The following is a 26,560-nucleotide window of genomic DNA, read 5'->3' as shown; positions in this document are numbered from 1 at the left end:
CTGGCATACTCACCTGGGAAGGTGTGCAAGATCGTTGCGGCATGCTGTATGCTGCACAACCTGGCCATCCACAAGAGGGTCCCCCTGCTCCTGGACGATGGTGTGGAACCAAGGCCCCTACCTGCTCAAGGACTTGAGTCCAGTGATGAGGACAGTGGAGAGGATGAAGGAGTAGACCTGAGCCAGCAGCTCATCGAACGCTACTTCACTTGAAGGTGGGTGACGAGGTAGAACGTGTACATTGTCTGGTGTGGTTGCTGTTGTTGTGAAGGGCTATGCGCGGATGTAACTGACAGGCACACATTCTGTCACCTGTGTGTGGTAAAAGTGACATTGCCGTTCCATATGTGAACGTATGGTGGACCCTATTTGTTCACACCTGCAGCCCATTTTCTAGTATGCCTGTAGTGTCCTGTGTATGTTTAGTGTACTGTTCTGCCTGTGATGCCACAATGAGACCAGTGACTGTAGTTCTGTTGTGTCTCCCTAGGTGCTACAGATGAATCCTGCACTACATACTGTACATCATTAGGACACATAAAGGACATTGTCAATATTGTAAATATTGCACTAAAGACGATAGAGCACACAAACTGGTGCATCAGGATTTTTATTTTGACAGTGGGCATGTGATTTGTGCGGACCTATTTATATGACAGTGTGGAATGAGCAGTGAGTTGACAGTCCTGTTCAATGAGATGCAAGAGTAGAGTCCACATGGATGTGGTGACCGAGTCCAACAGACAGGTGCCATTGGCAAGGAAATGTGGGTAATGACAGTCCAAACAATCAATGCAGTAGGGAAGAGGGTTGTCATCACGGCTGGCTCCGTGACTGGCGTGTGGCAGGTGCTTTGCCTCCGGAGACTCCCTGGCTGTTCTTTGGACGCCCCCTAGACCTTTTTGGCGGTGGGTTTCCTGCTGAATGCCAGTGGCGTGAGGGGACTCGTCCCTCTCTGTTGGCGCAGGGGAGGATGGTGCACTGTCATCCTGCGGCACAACAGGAGGGGACCGAGGTGGTGGTTGGGACACAGGCCTGTCCCTCTGCAACGCCACTTGCTGGCCCATGAGGTCCACCATCTGTCCAAGGTGGTTGTCAATGGACCTCATCAGCAGGATGAGCTCCCTTAAAAGTTCATCCGACCGGCCACTTTGTCCCTGGACCTCTTGGTATGCCTCCACTACTCTGGTGAAGTGGTCCAGGGATGGTGTCCACTCCTCCCGAGGTCTGCTGGTGACCCTGGCCCTTTTTACCCGCTGCTTTTATTCCCCTCACCCCTCGATCCTTGTCTTCGAATCCAGCTTCAATGGAAATACACAAAGAAATGAAAGCCCTCATTTAGGGCAAAGATGAAAAATGTAAACTTGGTTAAAACAAAGAAAGATGATGTGAATTTGTAGGTCAAATATGTTAATGTTTCTCATTTGTTTTTGATTTATTTGTGAATTTATATAAATTATGTATTTTGTTCAATTTGGTCCCTCTTTGTTTTTCTTTTATTGTCTAGGACACACGTGGCTACTCCAGAAGAAGGCGCTGGTCGCCGAAACGCGCGTAGAGCATTATTTTGTTGATGCGACTTTTTAAATGTGACTCTATAAAATTTTAACTATGTATTGAATGTTTATTGTGGATTTATTGTTCATTATGCAATGAAATATATTTTCTTTTTAATTTCATGATTTGAATTACGTATTTGTTTATAATTGACTCTTTTTACTTGGTCAGTAATAAAAACTGAATTTAGACCTACTCACATCCTTTCTTTTTATATTTATTTTATTGAAACAGAAAAAGTCTGTGGTTTAAGTGCCTTGGTTGTTAATTTTCATGCGACCCTGGCCCTCCCACCTGCTCTGCTGCCACAGTCCTCTTGCCTCGCCACTGTGGGTCCACGCACTCTCTCCCTGCCCTCAACAGTTGATGCTGTGGCCTGGTCGTCCCCTGGAACAGGGAGGGTGCTGCAGTTGGGAGTAGTGGTAGTGGCGGTGGCGTTGGTGTTGGCTGCAGTGGAGGCAGAGGGCGTGATAGCAGGGGTCTGCTGCACTGTTGTTGCAGCAGACTTGGTGGTGGGGAGGATGGGGGCCTGGGACCTCTGGGTCTGTGGCACACCAGATGGGCCTGGCTGGAGCTCATCGTCCAAACTGTCCTGGGTCTCCGCATCTGAGAGTCCATGTGCCGGGGGTGGAGACTGGCTCTGCTGGTCGTTGGTGTGGTCCTCAGCAGTGAGTTCTTCATCACCTGTGGAGTAGATGGGGAATGGTCAGTGTTAGGCACAGTGCAAGTATTGTCTCAGCTGGGTGTAGGGGCCTGTCTGTACAGTACACAAATTTGAATTCTGTAGTAGTACAATTCATGGCAACAGTGTGTTTATTTCATATTGCAGAGGAACATCATTTACTGATACATGTTGGATGTCACTGCATTGCATGCAATTGTAGCTGCCAGGGCCAGGGGGCATGCTGGGAGTTGTGATACAGGCCTCCCACCCCCAAACAACCCTCCAAGTTAAGATGGCTACCTACCTGTAAGTTAGTTTGTTAACAGTGCAATGGCTGACACTTGCTCCTGGGTGGGGGAGTCCTCCATGCTGCAGGAGTGTGTGCCAGGGGGCATGCTGGGAGTTGTGATACAGGCCCCCCACCCCCAAACAACCCTCCAAGTGAAGATGGCTACCTACCTGTAAGTTTGTTTGTTAACAGTGCAATGGCTCACACTTGCTCCTGGATGGGAGAGGCCTCCATGCTGCAGGAGTGTGTGCCAGGGGGCATGCTGGGAGTTGTGATAGAGGCCCCCCACCCCCAAACAACCCTCCAAGTGAAGTTGGCTACCTACCTGTATGTTTGTTTGTTAACAGTGCAATGGCTGACACTTGCTCCTGGCTGGGGGAGGCCTCCATGCTGCAGGAGTGTGGGCCAAGGGCCATGCTGGGAGTTGTGATACAGGCCTCCCGCCCACAGACAACCCTCCAAGTGAAGATGGCTACCTACCTGTAAGTTTGTTTGTTAACAGTGCAATGGCTGACACTTGCTCCTGGGTGGGGGAGGCCTGTATCCTGCTCAGCTGTAGGCCAGGGGGCATGGTGGGAGTGGTAGTGCAGGCCTCCCTCCCTCCATCATACAGGCCTCCTGAGCAAGACGGCTAGCTACCTGTTGGGTGAGGGTGGACAGTGTAATGGTGTTTAGGTTTTGCAAGGGAGTACTTCTCAATGTGTTTGGCATTTGTTTGTACTTACCAGCCTCCGCTCCCCCGGCTACTCCTGTGAGACTCTCAGGCAGCAGTATGGCAAGCACCTTCTCCTTCCATGGTGTGAATGTTTTCGGTGGGATGGGAGGGCCACTGCCAGTCACGTTTGCAAGCATCCAGTTCTTACTCCTCCTCTCCTTGACAACCCTCTTGAGGTCATGCCACCGCTTCATGATCTCCTTCCTGGATCTTGGGTTGGTCCCTACTGCATTCACTCTTTGGACTATCCTTTCCCACATGTGTGTCCTCGTGGCTAATGGTGTCTGTTGGACCAGTCTACCAAACAGTTGTGGCTCTACTCTCACAATCTCATTGACCATAACTGTCAACTCACTGTCGGTGAATTTGGGCATTTTTTGATTTGTCATTGTGTGTGGTGGTTGAGGTGTTTGTGGGTGCAGAGGTGTGGGTGCAGGGGTATGTTGTGGAGGTGTGAGATGTGTTGTGTGCTGGGGGATTATTTGTGCTGGTGTAAAGGTGGTGGTGATGGTGGTGGTGGTGGATGTGTGTGTGTGCTGTGCTCTTTTGCCTCTCCTGTTAGTTGTGGGGTATGGCCTTCTAATCTGGAGTGTTGCAAAGGCTTGTGGTTAGTGAAGGGGGTGGCTTTATACTCAGCTTTGTGGGTGTGTCAAAGTGGATTTTGGGTGTCAGGTGTGTTGCGGGATTTTTCCAGGGTATTTTTGTATGTTTGTACTTTCATTTTTATTTATTTACGTGTGTTATTTATTTTAGGGGATGGCTGATTTTATTAGTGCACTGTTTGGCATTACTGCGGTGTTTTGGCATCGTCCGCCATGATTTTCAAGTCCCGTCCGCTGCGGTGTCTATGCTGCAGCTCTTCCGCTATTTTTACCATTTACTCCTGTGTGCGACCGCGGCGGTCGGTGACGGCGGTTCCGACCGCCACACCCTCGGGGATATCCTAATTTCCCGTGCGGTGTGTCCGCTGTCATTGCGGTGGGTTGTTACTTTTCCACAGCTTTTCCGACCGCCGTGGTCGATTTTTGCCCATCACCGCCCATGTCGGACGGCTTTGCTTGGCCCGCTACCGCCACGGTCGTCGGTCTTTCGTGGCGGTTGATCCTAATGTGGCCGCCGTTGTATCCGCTGAGCAGGCGGGCGGTTGGTTTCCGCCTCCATGGCGGTCGGGGTGGTTTTCCGCACGCTATCCTAATGACCCCCATAGTCTTTATACAGTTGAGACATTATAATCATTTCTTCGTCATGGTGCGATTACAAAAATATACAATGATCATTGACCCATAAGCTATTGGTTCACTTGAATCGTCATACGAATGTAAATTCTTTTGGGCATTATGCTATCGTTCTTATTATATAAACTTTTTTAAAAATCGTAGTTGTAATTTTTGTTAAATATTTTTTAACTGGTTGACTACAGACTAGGCGCATAGCGGGTATAATAATACCTTTGTTGGATTGCCGCACTCTATATTCCCGTTACGATCGTATTTGAAGAATACCATGTTTATTTATGCAGTCCGAGTATCAGCAGTCCTGCAACCTCTTTAATTAATCAGAGAGGGAGGTATCCGTCAAAAACCGGAACTAAGTAGAAGGAGCCAGCGATTTTTCATCCCAAATGACTAACAATAAGGTAAAAACTATAATAGGGCACCAATAATCTAGGAAAAAAAAACATACTTACAGTTACATTACCAAACCTTTGTTTTCATTATAGATTGTTTTAAGCAGGAGATAACGTTCTCTGAGTGAAGTATAAGCCCAAGAATAAGAAAGAATACCCAATATATAGGAGCCCAAATATAAACCTATACAAGGTGAGCCGTCCTTTCCTGTATATTATTCTATCATTTGTGGCATGCTCTCGTACCTTAGATTATAGACATCAATCCCAAAATTATTTTTACACTTGTCATTCAGAGCCCACGAGGGAAAGTAACAGAACAGCCCAGAGGGGATTCTTCAAATACGATCGTAACGGGAATATAGAGTGTGGCAATCCAACAAAGGTATTATTATACCCGCTATGCGCCTAGTCTGTAGTCAACCAGTTAAAAAATATTTAACAAAAATTACAACTACGATTTTTAAAAAAAATTATATAATAAGAACGATAGCATAATGCCCAAAAGAATTTACATTCGTATGACGATTCAAGTGAACCAATAGCTTATGGGTCAATGATCATTGTATATTTTTGTAATCGCACCATGACGAAGAAATGATTATAATGTCTCAACTGTATAAAGACTATGTTTTAATGCATCAAGATGAGAGTTAGCATTTAATGACGTCTCAGTATAGCACTTAAGTCTAATAGATGGACTAAATGTGTAAAATGATATTACTATGGAAGAGCTGATTCTAATATTGTATATCTTTATAGAGAAAAGAGAAAAAATCCTTCCAGAGACAGACAAACTGAATTTGTCTTGAAAAAGATGGTGTGAAATACTTAAGCCATCGAAACGCGTTGACGCATTCACTTGTACAATCCTATGAAGCACACTTCTGCCAATCATTAATTATTTGAAAGTGTATGACATTGTGTTGCTAAAGAATATATGAGATGTACAAATAGTATTGACAAATTTAAGTCATACAACCTTTTAAGTCTTTTGTAAATTATGCTGGTCATAATTGTCTCATTGTGTTGAATGTGATTTCATTGATGTTCTTGTATTGTGGGGCAATGAGAATCGAATATAAGTTTTAATGTTTCTATTTTTAACATGTATCTTTAATAAATATTCAATTTGTGTATAGAATCACGTTGTTGTATCATAATATTACACTGTTATATAGTGTTTTTTTAAAATCACGGTCCAGGGAAATATTCTTTTCTATTGGTTAACTCAAAAATATACCTCTACGGACGGGATGTAGGGATGATAGGCGTAATGGGTGGGGAAGTAATTTAATATTCAGGTAATAAATTAATTACTCAGGTTTTAATATTTGGAAATGATATTTATAAAATTATATAATAAATATATTTTAAGGGAGGTATTTTTAAAGCTAAAAACTACCCTATAGGAATGCATTGAAAGGATGTTGTGAAAAATGGTTTGAAAACCAATTTAATACACATATTTCATTTTTTAAATACTCATATTTGATTATTTAGAAATTAAAAAATAAATAGAAGATGTAATACAAAAACAGTTTTAATAAATCCAAAAAGAAAATATTTGCAAACACAATATTTACTCTTTTTTATTTATGTATTAAAAAATTAACTCAGAGACATTTTCGATTAATAAAGTCTATTTATTTTAAATGTTGTTTTTTAAAACCTCTTTTTCATGACAAATTTGTTATTTTCGAAAACATATTGCAGTTGTCTTTTTATTAGAATTTATAATGCAGCAACATATCATTTTCCCACGCTTTACTATGGTTTTGAATGGAAATCCTTGTCCATTTTCTATTTCTGATGAATCTGCTGCCGTTTGCACAAGATTGTTTTCCCTTGTTTTCCTGATTGTATTGCCTTCCGGTGAAGAGGAGATGATGGACGACTTGCTGACAGGTAAGACAAACTTATTTTTATAGAATTAAATATGGTGGGAACCTCTAATGTAAAGATTAATCTGAGGGAAGTGTTTAGCATTTAAACAAGTATAATTTGTGAAAAGCTCAGTTGACCCGATTTTTCACACAGATGCATGTCACCAATAGCATTTTCTCCTTGCGAATGGTTTGTTAAAAATATACAGATCTTTGATTTGAGAATGTTTAAGAATGCTTTTTGTTTTTATAAGGGGGATAATTTGGAAAATGTGCTAATTAAGGGCATTTTTTTCTGGTTAACGTGCGCTGCGAATAAATGCACATTAATTGATGTTTGAAATGCAACAGTGAAATTATGGAGAAGAATAGCTTAGCCTGATGCACTAGAAGATTAATTTTCGTGGAAAGCTCAATTAAATAGTTTTGGAAGACTTCATATCTTGGAACATTTCGGAAATTCAAAGGATTTAGGCTAATATAGTTGCCTTTCTTATTCTTTATTTTTTTTTTTAGATTAAGATACTTTTAAAATCTTATTCTTCAAAAAGCATTCTTATTTCGGGGTTTTGGCAAATATTAACATATTCAAAAATGAACATTGGAAAATGATTTATTTAAAAAAGGAGATTGCAGTTATGCAATGCATTGAGGCTAGCCTTTTTATCATATATTCCTGGATTATGTATTTTTTTGAACAATAAAGGATTTTTCAGGGAGATTTTTTTCTTTGGAAACAAAGAATGATTTGGACAAAGATTGTGGTCATAGGAGTTGTTGACCAATGGTGACATAAGGATTATTTTGCAGTCCCATTGTCTTGAAAAAAAAGAAGACATCAAAAGGTGGGAACCCCAACTTTCCATATTTTAGTGAAAGATCATTTCAAAAATTCCAAATGAATTGTTGTTAGATCAAAAAATGACAAGTAATTACTTATAGATGTAAGTGTGTTAGTAATGTAAAATAAAAGCAATACTATCTAGGTAGTCTGAAGCCACCATCAACGTAAATTGTTGAAGTTTAGCCAACAGTCTCTTGGCCATTTCCTTGCTTTTTTTGGAAATACGTGGATTCAGACTACCTGCCAGTGATGGCGCTAGTCTAATTTCCTGGAAACTTTGTTCTTTTTTTCAAAATTTCTAGAAAATGTTAAAGATTAGGATGATGTTTACCAATGGTTTTATTAAATGAATTATGCCATCCCTCAATGGCATTGTTGGTGTTTGCACCACCCTCCAAGCAGGTTGAATAGCAGTTCCACCATTCTATAGGATACTTGGGTTTCCTCCTGCGGCCCGACCTGCTTAGAAGGCCAATCCATGTATCCTCAAAATAATTTAGAATTGGTGGCAATTTATCTTCATTTTAGGTAAAAAATTCTGATTCGGTAACTGCAGTGTAGTACTCATCTACACTCTCTGGTGGTACAAAACACAACACAGTTAGTTTTCTTAATTCAAACTGAAGTTTGCTGCTTGCTAAATAATCCTCAACCAAGGATGATTTCTGGATTTTACGCCAATAAGCCTGCGAAAAGTGAAAGAAAAATCCTTGGATTTGCGTATCAGGGTATAATTTTGTAATTGTACTAATCATTGCCAATTCAAAATCAATTATTACCTTTGCAGGACTTTTATTCATGGTTTTGCTTTTTAATACTGACAAAAATTCAGTGTACGTAGAGGATTGTTTGTCAGGCAGCAAAGCATACACTAAAGGGACTGTTGTGTTATTTATATTAGCATGAACAGTGTAACTTTGGGAAAATGGATGGGCTGTTGATTTGAAAGTACCATCCATCATCCAAATTGGACTGTTCACAAGGGTTCAAATGTTATGGTTAGTGCTAAAAATTAAAATGTGTTTAAGGATGTCTAAATTATCATACAGTAGAAAGGTTTCATTAGAGAAAGTTAGTAATAAATGATTAGGGATGTTAATGTCTTCAAAGGTTCAGGGTGTTATGTGGTGTGTATTACTTGCCACTTTTTCTCTTTGAACCATCCGTCTGAGGTTGGGGATGGAGGGCATGCTACCAGCAACATGCATAGGTATGTTCTGAGCCACTTCCCTAAGTATTGTACCACAGTTTTCATTGGAGGTGTATGCTAGAAGTTTTTTATCTGTTGTACATTTTCACATACTCCTATTTCCATTGCAGAGGCAGAGTGGTTATGGTCTGTTGTCCTAACCACGGTTTCTTCCAGAGTAACCGCTTTGCCTGTGCAATGGGACGAGAAGTATTGCACACACCTCGAATGAGATCTGGGTTCAACAGATTTATCTTTACAGTAGAGGTACTCACCATATTTCAAAAGTTTATTTCCTGTACGTGATTTAACATATGTAGCTCTGTTGCTGCTTTACATTGTTTAGTTATCTGTTTAAAACAATATATATATATATATATATATATATATTTTTGCATGTTTCCATATATTTTCATATTATTAATTGCTGTGAGGTATGGTTTCTTTTAACTAGTGGACATTTAAATTTGCACACAGTCACTGTTATGTATTTGCTTTTTTCAGAAATTACTCTGTGTGAGGAACTCCTTAAACAATTAGCCTCATTTTCATGCCAAGTTTTAAACACATAGGAGCCCATCTGGATGGTGAGTGGACATCCACCTGCCCGCCTCCTTAGCGGTGCTGGGACCGGCGATTAGGATGTATCCTCCATTCCCAGCATTCTTACAGGCCGTGCTCTCAGCACCGTCCGCAACATTGCTGGGAATGCACTGCGTGCATTCTCATGCACTTGGTGATACTACCAACATGTCCATGACAATGCTGAGGGGTACTAAAGGTACTATAGGTACTCCCCATCTACACCCCCACACCCCATTACTCTGAGGGCGCCTGCAACAGGCACCCGTAAGAGAATTAAGCACACATGCTAATATAGATGGCGGTGTCTAGCAGACACCAACATCATATTAAACCCTTTTCATCACATTTTTTTTACTGCACGCATGCTTTTTCAAAGTATACCTTCCCCCGTATTTTAAGGATTATGGGGGGATGGGGTTAGTCTCTCCTCACAAATATCTATGCCTTACAATGTATCTAAGGGTGGTGTTCTAATTATTAAAGTAATAAAGGGGAGTGTGGTGGGTCTCCCCCCATAAATATGTATACATCACTACATATTTAAGGTACGATGAGGGTGTGGGGGGTCTCCCCCCCACAAATACGCACACTTTAACTACATTATTAAAAGAAGTTGGGGGTTGTGGGCGGTCTCCCCCCCCAAAAATTTTTTTTTTTTTAAATGTGTGGTAAGGTATGCGTTTTAAAAGCATGCTTGAGTTAAAAACGTTTAAGATGCCTCTGATTACACTGTTTGAACACTATTACTGTCTAAGCTACCATTTTTTTTAATGATATACAGATACTCACTATGTATATCTGTTGTATAGTTCATACTTCCTTGTAGGCTGCTGCTTTGTTGTTTGTTTCAAGGCAATGCAGATTAGATTTCTGAAAAAATAATTAGAAATGGTACAATAAATGATTTTTTTTACCAATTGATCTGTGATAATTTTTTTGAGTGAGATTCATAGGCATTATCTATCTTCAGCAATAAGGGGAAATAAGTCTTGGTACAGGCATAATATATCTTTTGTTGTTTTGAAATTTCTTGTTTTATGTTGCTTCCCAGTCACTCTTATGCACTTGAATTTTTTGGTACTCACTCTTTGCCTCTATAATGGAAAATGTATTTTTGAAACTGTTTTATCACTCATTATTATTTCTTTTTTACAACTCATGTTTTTTAACACAAGCATGCTTTTTCAACTCATGCTTATCCCACGTTATTAAGGGAAGATTGGGGGGTGTGAGGGGTTTACCCCCCTACAAATACGTTGGGTTTATAGTAAAAAGCAATGCAATGGTAAAGGTATGCATTGTCAATGCATGTTTGAGCAATAAACGTGTGTGGTAAAAAAAGGCATTGTGGTGGCATACAGAGTTTTTTAAACTCAGTTATTACTTATGTTTCATTCAGTTGCCCTTGCTCACAGTCTCTGTTATTTGGAAAAGATTTAGTGGTACTTACTGTGTTTATTAGTTTTTTTTTTATTTCTTAAAGGCCGCTGCGCGGTTGGGGGGGGTCAGATTCCTGTGAATAGAATAGACATGACATTGTACAATAAGTGATTACATTGATAACTGTTCTGTGTTGACTTCCTGGTTGATTTGCTTTATTGGTTGCGTTTTCACTCACTATTTTTTAATTATCAAGCAAAAACTTTTCACACAGGTATACTATATCTATATCTACTTTTAAATTGCTTGTTTTATGTTGCTTCCTAGTCACTCTTATGCACTAGCTTCTTTGCTACTCACTGTTTGTCTCTACAATGCAAAAGCTATTTTTTCAAACAGTTTTATCACTCAATTTTTTTCTCAAAACATGTTTTCAAATCAAGCATGCTTTTTCAACGCATGCTTATACCATGTTATTAAGGGAGGATTGGAGGGTGTGGGGTGGTCTCCCCCCAAAAATATGTTGGGTTTTTAGTTTTAGCAATGCGTGGTAAAGGTATGCGTTGTCAAAGCATGTTTATGATAAAAATATGTTTGTTAAAAAGAAAAAAAGGCATGGTAGTGGCATACATGGTCAGTTCTTACTTTTGTTTCTTCCAGTTGCCTTTGCTCACAGTCTCTGTTATTTTTAAAAGATTTAGTGGTACTTACTGTGTATATCAGTTATTATTTTTGTAGATTCTTATAGGCAGCAGCTTGATTGTTTGAATCAAGGAATTGAAGGTTTTATTAATTTGGGATTGATTGCTGAAATTTGAAAAGAAATTGTACATTAAGTGATTTTGATAAATATGTTATGTTGAATTTTTTATAGTTTTGCTTCATTGTTTTGGTTCTTAGTTTCTGACCAATTATTTCTCTCTAGTCCTTTATGCTTGAATGAGAAATGTATTACAAATTTAAATGTACTTACCGTGCCCTTTTTCTCTTTATTATAATCCTTTTCAGAAAATCTGCACTTTGTTATAAAATCTGGCTACATAACAAGTTTTATCATTTTTTTAAATTAATCATTTTTAAAGCGTTTCAATTACTTGTTAATAATGTTGATGTCGCTTAGAATTCCTGTCTTTATAGGAGTTAAATAGTCAGATTCTTAATGTAATCTGCATTTTTCAAAATACAGTTTTTCGAAATAACATGGTAGTTTTCTAACTCATTTAATGCTGTTGATGCAATTGGTTTAGAATATAGTTACCTTTTTTATGCCAGTAGATGGCACGGTTAGCTTGCTTTTCACCATGGTAAAGCCTTTCTCTTTCAGATGTGTCTGAACTCGATGGTTGTCACAGTTGAAATTACATCAATATGGTAGTTGTCCGTTTTTTATATGCTTCATTCATTTATAATTATTTTGTGAATGACAATATGTACTGCAATCCATTTTTAAAATAATGTTTATTTATGTGTGTACATATGATTAATTTCTTCGTTTTTAAAAGTGCTTTTCTTTCCATTTTAAAGTTTGTTATGCCGCAATTTTTGTGATCTCTGCAGACAGCTGTTTAAAAATAGATGATGGACATTTAATTCTGTGACTGTGTTTATTAATGAATTTTTCATTTTCGTTTGGTATTTAAAAGTATTTTGTTCGTTCGTTTAAAAAAAAAAGTAATCTTACTTAAAATGATTCATAAAATGTTCACCTATTATATTTTTTTCAAAAAAACATGTTCAATTTATTCAGCCTTACAAGTCTACTTTCATTCTTTGCACTTTTGCAGAGGTGCTCAGATTAATGTCTTTGTGCTCGTTACTTGTTAGGAGACTAAAAATATAATCACAGCCTTTCATTTTTCTATGATCGTATTGAGCACGAAGAAAGACACAGAATGAACTGGAGAATTTTATAGAAAATAGTCACAGAAATTAGTAATTGGCCATTTAAAGGAGTTTCATTGTTTAGGAAGTAGTTATAAAATAAGTAGTGGTTAAGAATAGATCGTTGTTAAACTTTCATGGTTTAGGAAGTCGTGGTTCAGGAAGTAGTTGTTTAGTCATGCAACCATTTTGGGGTATACATAGAACTAAAACCCCTGAACCTTAGACTACTTCTGGAATCAAGAGGAACCTTTGCCAAATACTGCCCTTGCTGTGTGTCTGGTGTTGGCTTGCAGTTGTTTTTTTGTGCCGAGAAAAGGAGAAGGACTTGTTGTGTGGTCGTGTCTTCTGCTTGAGGAAAGTCTCCAAGGGCTTGAGTAGAGCTTGCCTCCTGTTTTGAAGTCTCAGGAACACAAAGACTTCACACCCAGCTTCCCTGAACTTTCTTGCTGGGAGTTCTGACCTGCCATGAGGCGCATGTGACTGTCCTGGGCCTCTGGGGGTTGTTTCTGCTGTTGGGAGCTGGATAAGCAATGCAAATACAAGAAAATCGATGCATCGCTCTTCTTGCACAGTTTCTGACGCAGCTCCGTGGAACAAGAAGAATCTTCACACATCGCCACACCGCAGCGGAACAAGACGCAGCATCTGTCACCCCGGCAAGAATCGATGCTTCAAGAGATCGCAGCTGAACAAGCCGATGCAGTGCCGCTCGATGCTGCTGCATCGTTCACCAACACATCCCAGAGTTCAACGCATCGTCCCTGTGTGGCAAGTTTTTCCCGGCGCATCACCCGCAGATTGGAGTCAGCTCAGACTTGAAGCATTGCTTATCCCTACAGACGGGACTCGACGCACCGCTCTCCTCTGCCCAGCAGAACTGTTGCATCGCATCCACGAAGGTCTCAGGAACCTACGCATCTCTTTGTTTTTTTACGCTACCCATCGCTGCAGCTATTTGGCTAGGTGAATTTTGTCACAACAACAGATACTTTGCAAGAATCAAACATCCATAGTTTTCTATGGACTCAGTTGCTAAAACCTTTTGGAAGTCATTTTTCTTAATACTTGTATGTTGGATTTTTGTGGTTTTGGTCTTTTTAAGTTTAGAGAAAGATACTTTATTTTTCCAAACCAGTGTGATGTCCATTTATGGTGTTTTCACCGTGTTACTGTGAGGGTTGGTACAAATACTTTACACATTGCCTTTGGGATAGGCCTGTCTGCTCATGCCAAGCTACCCAGGGGGTGAGCAGGGGTTATGTAAAGTGTGTATCCCCTTACCCTGACTAGAAGCAAGGGTTCATATTTGGACAAAGGTACCTACCTCTGCCAACTAGGGACCCCCATTTCTAACACTGGTTCTGAAAGGTGTATCAGTCACTATTAGCATTCTGCTGCAGTTTGTACCCATTTCTATTTAAAATGTGGTGTGTCCTACTTTGTTACTGGCTTACTTTGCTGATTGTACACACCAACAAAAATAGACTGATAGAAGTGCATGAAATTAAAACACTGCCTTCTCTAAAGTTTCGAGCTCTCTCCATTCTTTACCAATGCACAGAAACACCCTGTCCACACCAAGAGGCAGAAAATGTATATCCCCTCATTTCTCTTGCAAATCACAGCCTCTCCAAATCCAGTCTGTATTCCGCTCTAAGAAAAGATCATTTATATAAAATACAATTTATTCTCCTAGTGGTGCATGAGATACCAGACTCTGCCCAGTTCCTGTATCACAGCTGAAAGAACTGCTGGGCCTTACACCCTTTTCCACCACAGATGTCAAAACGTGTTTCAGTGCCTTGAATGTACCACACCTACTCCACAACTAAGCTTCCTAAATATACAGGTGTTATGTCTCTCTTTACTGAGCTGTGTGATCAACATGTGGCCTTGTGGGGAGGGCGTCCATAAAGTGCCCAGTTCTGTCCTCCATCTCCCCTGTACCAAGTGCTCTAGGCAGACTGAGCCCTTTTGTGAGAGAAGTAAGTTAATGCCTCTTTGTGAGCCTCACACTTGGCCCGTCATATCAAGCAGTTTGAAATTCAACAGAGAGAGTGGAAGGTCTTGGAAGAGTACCTTGATGATTGAACGTAGTCAACACGTCTGTCTAGCCATCTTAGTTTTATTGCAAAGTGCTCATCACTGCTAAACTGCCTCAAAGCACTTTGTGGGGATTGGAAGCAAGGATGCTGTCTACCTGCCTAAGTCCAGGTAGATTGTGCAGAATCAAAATTTCCATTACATTGTTACACACAACCACCTCAGTGTACAGAGATGATAGTGGAGTCTCTGTTGTAGATGGGCTTAGAAACACAACAAAGAGCCGCTGGTGCCTTCTGGAGAGCAAGCATTGGATTGTAATGAGGAGGATAGTACAATAATAATGAGAAAGACGAGATGTGTGAAGGTAGAGTGGCTGGTCCCGTTCCTGGTCATAGTGGAAGAAAAACATCTTCAGTCATCAATGAAATTGGAGTCTTCGTATCGAGTCAGGCCATGAGTATAGAAGGGGTTAAAGGTTCCTTGGAAGCATAAACAGATCTGTGTTCCGCTATTGAGGCACAGCTTATTCTTTCACCATCCAATCCTGCCCTCTACCAGTCAGGTTATCACTTTGTGTCAAACTCCAGATTCCTCCAGGTAGATCTAGATGTCATTTGCAGATCCCTGGTATCTAATGCGGTGGACTTCCTAGAAATCAAACAGTATCAGGATGTAGAGATGTTGAAGAGGAGAGGGATGTCCCTTGTGGGTCTCCATGCACACAGCTAGTCCCCTAAGTAGTCATTCCAGTAGTTGAGAATCACTCTCCAATGTTGTGTGTGGTTTTGTTGCTTTCAGGAAACACACAGGACGTCACATGAGACATCGCCCACATTTCTTCAGAGAAAGTGCCTCACCACTCCGCTCCCATTGACTATTCCCAAATGACTATTCCCACTCCGGTGAGTACAACAGTAGAGAAAGTGTTGGATAGCGGAGGGGTAAAATGTACAATTCCCACTCCAGTGAGTGCAACAGTGGGATACGTGTTGGATAGCAGAGGGGTAACAAATGTTATTCCCACTCTGGTGAGTGCAACAGTAGGGAAAGTGTTGGATAACTGAAGGGAAACAAATACTAATCCCACTCCAGTGAGAGCAACAGTAGGAGAAGGGTTGGATAGCGGAGGGTAAACAATTACTATTCCCACTCCGGTGAGAGCAACCGTAGGAAAAGTGTTGGATAGTGGAGGGGTACAAATTACTACTCCCACTCCACTAAGTGCAAAAGTAGGATACGTGTTGGATAGTGGAGGGGTAACAAATGTCATCCCCATTCCGGTGAGTCCACTGTAGGGAATGTGTAGGATAGCGGAGAGGCAAAACATTTTATTTCCACTCTGGTGAGTGCAACAATGGGGAAGGTGTTGGATAACTGAGGGGAAACAATTACTATTCCGATTCCAGAGAGAGCAACAGTAGGGAACGTGTTGAACAGCGAAGGGGTAAAATATACTATTCCCGCTCTGGCTGAGTGCAACAGTTGGGAAAGTGTTGGATAGTAGATGGGTAAAATGACTATTCCCACTCCGGTGAGTGCAACAGTAGGATAAGTGTTGGATAGCGGAGGGGTAAAAAATGGTATTCCCACTTTGGTGAGTGCAACAGTAGGGAAAGTGTTGGATAGTAGAGGGGCAAAAATTGACTATTCCCACTCCGGTGAGTGCAACCGTAGGAAAAGTGTTGGATAGCGGAAGGGTAAAATGTACTATTCCCACTCCGGTGAATGCAACAGTAGAGAAAGTTTTGGATAACTGAGGGGCAAAAATTACTATATCAACTCTGGTGAGTGCAACCGTAGGAAAAGTGTTGGATAGCGGAGGGGGAAAAGTTACTATTCCCACTCCAAAGAGTGCAACAGTGGGGTATGTGTGGGATAGTTGAGGGGTAAAATGTACTATTCCCACTCCAATCAGTGCAACAGTAGGATAAATGCTGGATAGCGGTGGGGTAAAAATTACTATTCCCACTCCAGTGAGTGCAACAGTAAAGAAAGTGTTGGATAGTGGAGGGGCAAACATATCTATTTCCACTCAAAAGAGTGCAAATAGTAGAGAGATTGTTGGATAGCAGAGGCGTAAAAATTACTATTCCTACTCCACTGAGTGCAACAGTAGGATAAATGTTGGATAGCGGAGGGGTAAAAAAATGTATTCCCATTCCGGTGAGGGCCACGGTAGGGAAAGTGTTGAATAGTGGAGGGGTAAAATGTACTATTCCCACTCCGGTGAGTACAAAAGTAGGATAAGTGTTGGATAGAGGAGGGGTAAAAAATGCTATCCCCACTCCGGTGAGTCCACTGTAGGGAATGTATTGGATAGCGGAGAGGCAAAACATTTTATTCCCACTTTGGTGAGTGCAACAATAGGGAAAATGTTGGATAACTGAGGGGAAACAATTACTATTCCCACTCCAGTGAGAGCAACAGTAGGGAAAGTGTTGAATAGCGGAAGGGTAAAATGTACTATTCCTACTCCGGTGAGTGCAGCAGTAGAGAAAGTGTCTGATAACTGAGGGGCAAAAGTGACTATACCCACTCTGTGAGTGCAACAGTAGGGAAAGTGTTGGATAGCGGAAGGGTTAAACTTACTATTCTAACTAATGTGAGTGCATCACTAGGGAAAGTGTTGGATAGCGGAAGAGTAAAATGTACTATTCCCACTCCCGTGAGTGCAACAGTAGAGAAAGTGTTGGAGAGCGGAGGGGCTAACTTTTACAATTTCAACTCCAGTGAGTGCAACAGTAGGGAAAGTGTTGGATAGAGCAGTGGTAAAAATTACTATTCCCACTCCAAAATGTGCTACAGTAGAGAAATTGTTGGATAACAGAGGGGAAAAATGACTATACCCACTCAGGTGAGTGCAACAGTAGGGAAAGTGTTGGAGAGCGGATGGGTAAAAATTCCTATTCTAATGCCAGTGAATGCAACAGTAAGGAAAGAGTTGGATAGCGGAAGGGTAAAATGTACTATTCCCACTCCGGTGAGTGCATCAGTAGAGAAAGTGTTGGATAGTTGAGGGGTAAAAACGTACTATTTCCACTACGGTGAGTTCAACAGTAGGAAAAGTGTTGGATAGTGGAGTGGTAAAAATTACTATTCCAACTCCAGTGAGTGCTACAGTAGGGAAAGTGTTAGATAGCGGAGGGGTCTAAATTACTATTCCCACTCCAGTGAAAGCAATAGTAGGGAAAGTGTTAGATAGCGGAGGGGTAAAATGTACTATTCCCACTCCGGCGAGTGCAACAGTAGGGAAAGTGCTGGATAGCGGAGGGGCAACAATTACTATTCCCACTCCAAAGAGTGCAACAGTAGGGAAAGTGCTGGATAGCGGAAGGGCAACATTTACTATTCCCACTCCAGTGATTGCAACAGTAGAGAAAGTGCTGGATAGCGGAGGGGTAAAAAAATGTATTCCCACTTTGGTGAGTGCAACAGTAGGGAAAGTGTTGGATAGTAGAGGGGCAAAAATTGACTATTCCCACTCCGTTGAGTGCAACCGTAGGAAAAGTATTGGATAGCGGAAGGGTAAAATGTACTATTCCCACTTCGGTGAATGCAACAGTAGAGAAAGTTTTGGATAACCGAGGGGCAAAAATTACTATATCAACTCTGGTGAGTGCAACCGTGGGAAAAGTGTTGGATAGTGGAGGGGGGGAAATTACTATTCCCACTCCAAAGAGTGCAACAGTAGGGTAAGTATGGGATAGTTGAGGGGTAAAATGTACTATTCCCGCTCCAATCAGTGCAACAGTAGGATAAGTGCTGGATAGCGGAGGGGTAAAAATGACTATTCCCACTCCAGTGAGTGCAACAGTAGAGAAAGTGTTGGATAGTGGAGGGGCAAACATATCTATTTCCACTCAAAAGAGTGCAAATAGTAGAGAGAATGTTGGATAGCAGAGGCGTAAAAATTACTATTCCTACTGCACTGAGTGCAACAGTAGGATAAATGTTGGATAGCGGAGGGGTAAAAAAATGTATTCCCACTCCAGTGAGGGCGACGGTAGGGAAAGTGTTGAATAGTAATAATAATAATCCACATTTGTATAGCGCACAATCACCCGTTAGGGTCTCTAGGCGCTGGGGGCCGTCGGGAAGATTAAGCAAGCTATTGCCCAGAGTCGCATGGTGCTGGGCTAACCTGCCACCAGAGCTGGGGATCGAACCGTGATCCCCAGATTCCAGCGTCAGTCGCCCTGGCCGCGGCGCCACACCTCTCCCTAAGAAAGTTTTAGTGAAGGGGTAAAATGTACTATTCCCACTCCGGTGAGTACAAAAGTAGGATAAGTGTTGGATAGAGGAGGGGTAAAAAATGCTATCCCCACTCCGGTGAGTCCACTGTAGGGAATGTATTGGATAGCGGAGAGGCAAAAATGTTATTCCCACTTTGGTGAGTGCAACAATAGGGAAAATGTTGGATAACTGAGGGGAAACAATTACTATTCCCATTCCAGTGAGAGCAACAGTAGGGAAAGTGTTGAATAGCGGAAGGGTAAAATGTACTATTCCTGCTCCGGTGAGTGCAACAGTAGAGAAAGTGTCTGATAACTGAGGGGCAAAAATGACTATACCCACTCCGGTGAGTGCAACAGTAGGGAAAGTGTTGGATAGCGGAAGGGTTAAAATTACTATTCTAACTAATGTGAGTGCATCACTAGGGAATGTGTTGGATAGCGGAAGGGTAAAATTTACTATTCCCACTCCGGTGACTGCAACAGTAGAGAAAGTGTTAGAGAGCGGAGGGAGTAACTTTTACAATTCCAACTCCAGTGAGTGCAACAGTAGGGAAAGTGTTGGATAGAGCAGTGGTAAAAATTACTATTCCCACTCCAAAGAGTCCTACGGTAGAGAAATTGTTGGATAGCAGAGGGGCAAAAATGACTATACCCACTCAGGTGAGTGCAACAGTAGGGAAAGGGTTGGAGAGTGGATGGGTAAAAACTCCTATTCTAATGCCAGTGAATGCAACAGTAAGGAAAGAGTTGGATAGCGGAAGGGTAAAATGTACTATTCCCACTCCGGTGAGTGCAACAGTAGGAAAAGTGTTGGATAGCAAAGGGGTAAAAAAATGTATTCCCAATCTGGTGAGTTCAACAGTAGGAAAAGTGTTGGATAGTGGAGTGGTAAAAATTACTATTCCAACTCCAGTGAGTGCTACAGTAGGGAAAGTGTTAGATAGCGGAGGGGTCTAAATTACTATTCCCACTCTAGTGAAAGCAATAGTAGGGAAAGTGTTAGATAGCGGAGGGGTAAAATGTACTATTATTCCCACTCCGGCGAGTGCAACAGTAGGGAAAGTGCTGGATAGCGGAGGGGCAAAAATTACTATTCCCACTCCAAAGAGTCCAACAGTAGGGAAAGTGCTGGATAGCGGAAGGCTAAAATTTACTATTCCCTCCCCGGTGAGTGCAACAGTAGGAAAAGTGTTGGATAGCGGAGGGGTAAAACATGTTATTCCCAATCTGGTAATTGCAACAGTAGGGAAAGTGTTGGATAGCTGAGGGGTAAAAACGACTATTCCCACTCCAGTAAGTGGAACAGTAGGCTAAGTGTTGGATATCGGAGGGGTAAAAAAAATTATTCCCACTCCAGTGAGTCCAACAGTAGGGAAAGTGTTGGATAGCGGAGAGGAAAAACACTTTATTCCCACTCTGGTGAGTGCAAAAGTAGGGAAAGTGTTGGATAGCGGAGTGGTAAAAATTACTAGTCCCACTCCAGTGAGAGCAACAGTAAGAAACGTTTTGAATAGCGGAGGGGTAAAATGTACTATTCCCACTCCGGTGAGTGCAACAGTAGGGAAAGTGTTGAATAGCGGATGGGTAAAAATCCCCATTCTAACTACAGTCAGTGCAACAGTAGGTAAAGTGTAGGATAGCGGAAGGGTAAAATGTACTATTCCCTCTCCGGTGAGTGCAACAGTAGAGAAAGTGTTGGATAGTGGAGAAGCAAAAAATGTTATTCTCATTCTGGTGAGTGCAACAGTAGGGAAAGTGTTGGATAACTGGGGGGAAACAATTACTATTCCCCCTCCAGTGAGAGCAACAGTAGGGAAAGTGTTGGATAGTGGAGGGGTAAAAATTACTTATCCCACTGCAGTGTATTGCTTTGTTTTTCTCGCGCTGCGATTGTATTTCCTTGAACTTGGTTCCATGTTCGGATGCTGCCGTCCTGTTTGAGGATTCTAGCAACGTTTACCAGTCGCTTGGAGTCCTGGAGAGGGAGCGTCTGCTCGTGGGTCCTTCAAAATACAAGAATAAATCTTCAAGAAAACATCTGTCTATGCCTATTTGTATTTATTACAATTGGCGACAAGCTGGTCACGAACTCCCATCAAGCACCCTCCGGCAAAGCTTTTCTCACCTCGGCACCTCTTCAATTTCAACCGCTATTTTCTGGCTCCACCTATTTCGCACAGCTGTTTTCCATCGAAGAATGAAGTCTTCCTCCTAGTCTTCACTCGTTCTGCAGGATTCCTGTCATTTTCGGCGATTTTTGGTTGTTTCATGACGTCATCCTCTGTAACCTTGCAACAGAGGGACTCGTCATTCCTGGCAACTGAAGCTTTCGTCATCTTCATCGTAAATGTCCTTCAGAACGTCAGCGCGCAAGCGTGAATCAGCCATTCTGTTTTGTCAGTGACGCTCGCAAGTGCTGCGCATTTCGTCAGCGCGTAAGCGTCGGGCGGCAATTTTACCCACTCCGGTTACTTGGCAATGCTTGCAACGCTAATGCTGCATTGACGATCCTTCATCCCTGGATTCAGCTGGAACCTGAGACACGCATAGTTATGTGTCTCCACTTCTCTTAAGGTACGATCCTTCCAGTATTTTTTTTCGTTGACAGGCACACCACTTTAATTGTATTAAGACTATTACCACATTGCCTGCACGGGAAACATCCTTTACCACGCAACTTTTACCACGCAGTGCCTTTACTACGCAGGTTTTACAATGAAAATCATTACAACGCATTGCACTGCAGGGCGCTCTAGGATAGGGAATAGTTTTAATTTACTATCCAACACCTTCCCTACTATCCACGGGGACTGGGGTTGGAATAGTAAATTAAACTATTCACTATCCAGCACCCCCAAAGCAATGCGTTGTAAAGGCTTGCGTTGTAAAACTTGCGTTGTAACTGCATGCATGGTAAAAGCATGCGTTGTAACAACGTACATCCGCCTGCACTGTTCAGATTTCGTCTGTTTAACGGTGACAGCCATATCTTCAGCTTGCATCTTTTCACTGTGACAAGCACACCTTGTTTAATAACATACTGCATTTTTATAAAATATTTTAACTATATTGAGAATACATATATATATATTCTTCAATTTCAACCTTTTTAGGTTTGCTTTTATTTGTTTTGTGCTTAAATTCATTTTCGTGTTTTATGTTACATTTGATCTTACATATTTGACTCATTCTCATGGCTTCCTCACAACAATTTGCTCAGCTTCCTCCCTTTTTACAACATCCTGGAAAACCAACTATTCCTTGGCGTCAATGGGTTAAGGCTTTTGCAAATCATATTGTCGTTATTGCTGCTGTCAAGTTCAGCCTGGAAAGGAAAGTGGCAATTTTATATGGTTGTTTAGGCGTTGCGGCACAAAATGTTTTTGAGAATCCTCCTACATTCCCAACTCCTACTGGAGAGGCTCGTGATGCAGATCATTGGGATGAATATAAAGAAGCTTTATCTCATCTTGCACAACATTATGATGAGGAATCAAATATAATGCTTGAGAGACATAATTTTTTTAGAAGGAAACAACTAGATGATGAGTCAGTAGAAGAGTATATTGCGCAATTGAGAGTGTTGGCTTCAACGTGTGAGTTTGAAGCAAATCCAGAAATTTACATTCGGAATCAATTTGTTTTTGCTTGCCAGTCAAAGAAAATTTAAGAACGTCTACTGAGTTGTAGAAAACCGACACTTCAAGAGACTATTGCTATCGCGAAGAGTATTGAAAGGTCTATCACCACTTCCAGAGTTCTTCAAAATGATCAATCTGGCAGTCCTGTTCAAAGTTCGTCGCACGATAACACAAATTCTGTTAATGTTATAAATGCTAACAAACCTTTTAAACAAATGTTTAGAAAGCCTAATACTGCTTGTTACAGATGCGGATCGAAGTCACATCTTGGTAATAATCCCATGTGTCCTGCTGTTGTGAAAAGATGTGTATTATGTAAGAAATTAGGTCATTTTCAAAGCTCATGTAGATCCTTTAAAAAACCTACCAGAGTCAACAGTATTGACTGTCCTGAATCTGTGGAAGATTGTGTAAATCATTTTCAAGAGATGGTGGTCTCAAATGAATGGAACTCTATTTTTACTCCAAAATTAGTCAAAGGCCCTTTAGGTACTGCACTTTTTGGTGATGTTGAAATTCCCATAATGGCAGATTCCGGATCTCCTATAACTATTTTGTCGGATGTTGTATTTTATGAAAAGTGGAATAATTCTGTTTCCTTGTTCAAAACTGATGTAAATCCGAAAGCATTCTGTGAATTTGATATTGACATGCTAGGCTATTTTAATTCTAGGTTGGAATGTTTAGAAAGGTCTATTGTTACGAAGGTATATGTTGCTGTCAAGGGACGCAACATAATTGGATGGCAAGACCTTGCGAAAATGGTTCTATATTTGATTCCTGGTTCTGAAAATCCAATTACAGTAGGCGAACCTCTTCAAGGTTATGTTCCTATTCCACCATTGAAAACTGACTGTTTAGCTCTTGCTGATCATAGCTCTGACTTTACACAAATTTTAGATAGATTTCCTAATGTTTTTTCAGACAAACCAAACTGTCAAGGGGTTTCAACATCAAATCAGACTAAAATCTCAGGCCCAACCCGTTGTTCACAAGGTTCGACCTGTACCCATTAGCGCAAAGGATGAACTCAAGTCTGTTCTTAAATCCTTATGTGATAATGGTGTTATTGCACCTTCTAACTCTTCAGAATGGGTTTCTTCCATCATTATTGTCAGAAAAAAAATTGTGGGGTCAGGTTATGTGCCGATTTGCGCACATTATGGGGTTGATTCCGATCCGGTGAAAAGCGCTCCAAATTGCCGTTCGGAGCGTTTTTCCCATACGACTCGTACCCTGCAACATCCCCCGTACGTACGATGAAGTACGATTTGTACCAGGAGCAGGACTCCGTACGAATCGTACAGGGACCGTACAAATGAAATCCCCGTACGAATCTCCCTCCGAACCCGCTGTACGTGACATCTGTACGGTTCGCGGCTGCTTTTTCCGAACCGGCAAGTACGATTTGTGTTGGGTACGCACCGTACGACCCTTTTCCTACGGGAGCTGAAAACAGCCTTAAAAGCAGAATTCCCCCCGAAACAGGTACGGAACGCCCCCCCGGGTACGGTGCGTACCCCCCATGATCGCAGGGGTATGCACCGTACCCCTGCGATCATGGGGGGTACGCACCGTACCCTGCGATCTTGGGGTGTACGCACCGTACCCCATGTACGCTGGGTGTACGGTGCGTACCCCATGTCTGCTGGGTGTACAGTGCGTACCCCCCTTGATCGCAGGGGTATGCACCGTACCCCTGCGATCATGGGGGGTACGCATCGTACCCTGCGATCTTGGGGTGTACGCACCGTACCCCATGTACACTGGGTGTACGGTGCGTACCCCATGTCCGCTGGGTGTACAGTGCGTACCCCCCATCATCGCAGGGTTACGGTGCATACCCCTACGATCATGGGGGGTACGCACCGTATGGTGTGTATGTGAATGGGCGCATTTCCGTACGAATCGCCCTTACCTGACGTGGACCGTACGAATCGCGTCCTGATACCCCGGTCCTGATCGTACTCGTCGAGTCATACGTTGTGTGTACGAGTCGTACGGAGACGGCTCCGGATGCGAATCGTACGGACGAGAATTTTACCGGATCGGAATCGGCCCCTAAATAAAAATATTTTGATTGACTGTCACCCCCTTCCCAAAATTCATGATCTTCTTGCTAACTTAGGGGGTGCGAAATAAGTTTCCATCATTGATTTACGGTCAGCCTACCACCAGGTACCGTTAACCAAGGATTGTCAAGAACTCACCACGTTTGTTACTCCTTTTGAAGTTTACAAATATTTAAAACTTCCCTTTGGCTTGGCCTCTGCGGCCAGTGTTTTTCAGAAGATTATGGATAGTCTTTTCCAGAACATGCCCAGAGTCCAAGCCTACCAGGATGACATTTTGATTTTTTCTGATGATTGGAAGTCACATTTATCGAATTTAACTTCAGTTTTAGGTAAACTTGATGAGTCAGGCATGACAGTCAGAGCTGATAAATGTAAGTTTGGTACCCAGCCATTGGAGTATTTAGGTCATACTTTGTCCCCAGAGGGCATCAAACCCAAAACTTCCCTTATCAAAGCCATCACTCACGCCACGCCACCCAAGGATATAGATGCTCTTCGCTCTTTCTTAGGCCTGGCAGAATACTACGCTCGCTTCATCAAAGGGTATGCTCAAATAGTGGAACCACTACGTGCTCTTTTACGTAAAGGGTCAAAGTTTGAGTGGTCAGGGGATATTTCTGCCTCTTTTGATCAAGTTAAAAAAATGACTATTGAAGCACCGGCTCTACATCCTTTCATGATTCTTCCAGGTGTTTTATAATGGTGGATGCCAGTTTAACAGGCTTAGCAGCTGTTTATGGTCAATGGGTTTCAGGAAAAGAGCACACTGTAGCTTTTTCATCAAGGAAACTTAAAGTTTCAGAAACACATCATAGCACCATTGAACGCGAGTCCCTCGCCTGTGTGTGGGCTATAGAGAAATTTAAGAATTATATCTGGGGACGTGAGTTTGATTTGTTTACTGATCATAAACCCCTAACTCAACTACTCAACGGTGATGGGCTTGGTAAAGCCTCTGCCAGGCTTGTCAGACTTTTGTCTAAATTGCATGAATTTCATTTTTGCATAAAACACATCTCTGGAGGGAAAAACTTCAGAGCTGACTGTCTGTCACGTATGGCACTTCAGGATGTTTCTGTAGCTGAGGATGTTGAAGATATTGAATGTGTGGTTGCTGCTCTTGATGCTACCAAATTGTGTCCTTGTATTACCGAACAGTCTTGGTTTGAGGCGTATAATAAGGATGAAAATTTGAAGTTAGTAGCGGAGTACATTACCAAGGGTTGGCCAGAAAGCAGAAAACTTTCTAATGAATTAAAGGCTTTGGCTATGGTCTCTTCGGAGTTATCCCTGGTTAACGGCTTGGTAATGAGACATGATTTTTTTGTATCTCCCTCTAGTGTCAGAAATGACATTATTCAATTTGCACACCAAGGTCATCTTGGGATATCTAAAATGTCACAACTTATTAAGTCTCATTATTGGTTGCCATCAATTGAATCTCAAGTTAAGTTCTTTATTGATTCTTGTCATGAGTGTCTTCTTTCTGATAAAAAATGGAAAGTCATGAACACTCCCCTACATCCTGTTCCTTTTCCAGAAAAACCTTGGGAGAAAGTTGGATTAGACTTTTCTGGCCCTTATGATATACTTTCTCATGGTATGAAGTATATTATTTTGCTAATTGATTATCGTTCTAAATGGGTCTCTCACATGTGTTGTGATTCAGCCAATTCCACCAATGCTATAACATTTTTAAGAAATTTATTTTTGGTTGATGGTTCACCTTCTATTGTTGTTACAGACAATGGTTCTCATTTTACTTCAGAGAAGTTCACTTCGTTTTTAATTGAACATGTTGTTATTCATTATAAGGTGGCTCTTTATTCACCCACTTCTAATGGTTTGGTGGATAGAGCAAACAGAATAGTTAAAGATGCCATTCAAACAGCCATCTCCTCTCATCAAGATGTTCAGAATTTTCTGGAAGCTAAGTTGTGGTC

At 41.7% G+C, this 26,560-nt stretch overlaps 1 pseudogene; it reads right to left on the bottom strand.

Annotated features, from left to right (window-relative positions):
• Positions 1 to 7,691: 7,691 nt before the first annotated feature.
• LOC144773891 (uncharacterized) overlaps positions 7,692 to 26,560 on the bottom strand; it is a 69,414-nt pseudogene continuing 50,545 nt past the window's right edge.

This window comes from Lissotriton helveticus, chromosome 8, assembly GCF_964261635.1.
Source record: "Lissotriton helveticus chromosome 8, aLisHel1.1, whole genome shotgun sequence".
NCBI lineage: Eukaryota > Metazoa > Chordata > Amphibia > Caudata > Salamandridae > Lissotriton > Lissotriton helveticus.
The sequence above is the reverse complement of the archived record's forward strand: the minus strand, read 5'-3'. Positions and strand labels throughout refer to the sequence as shown.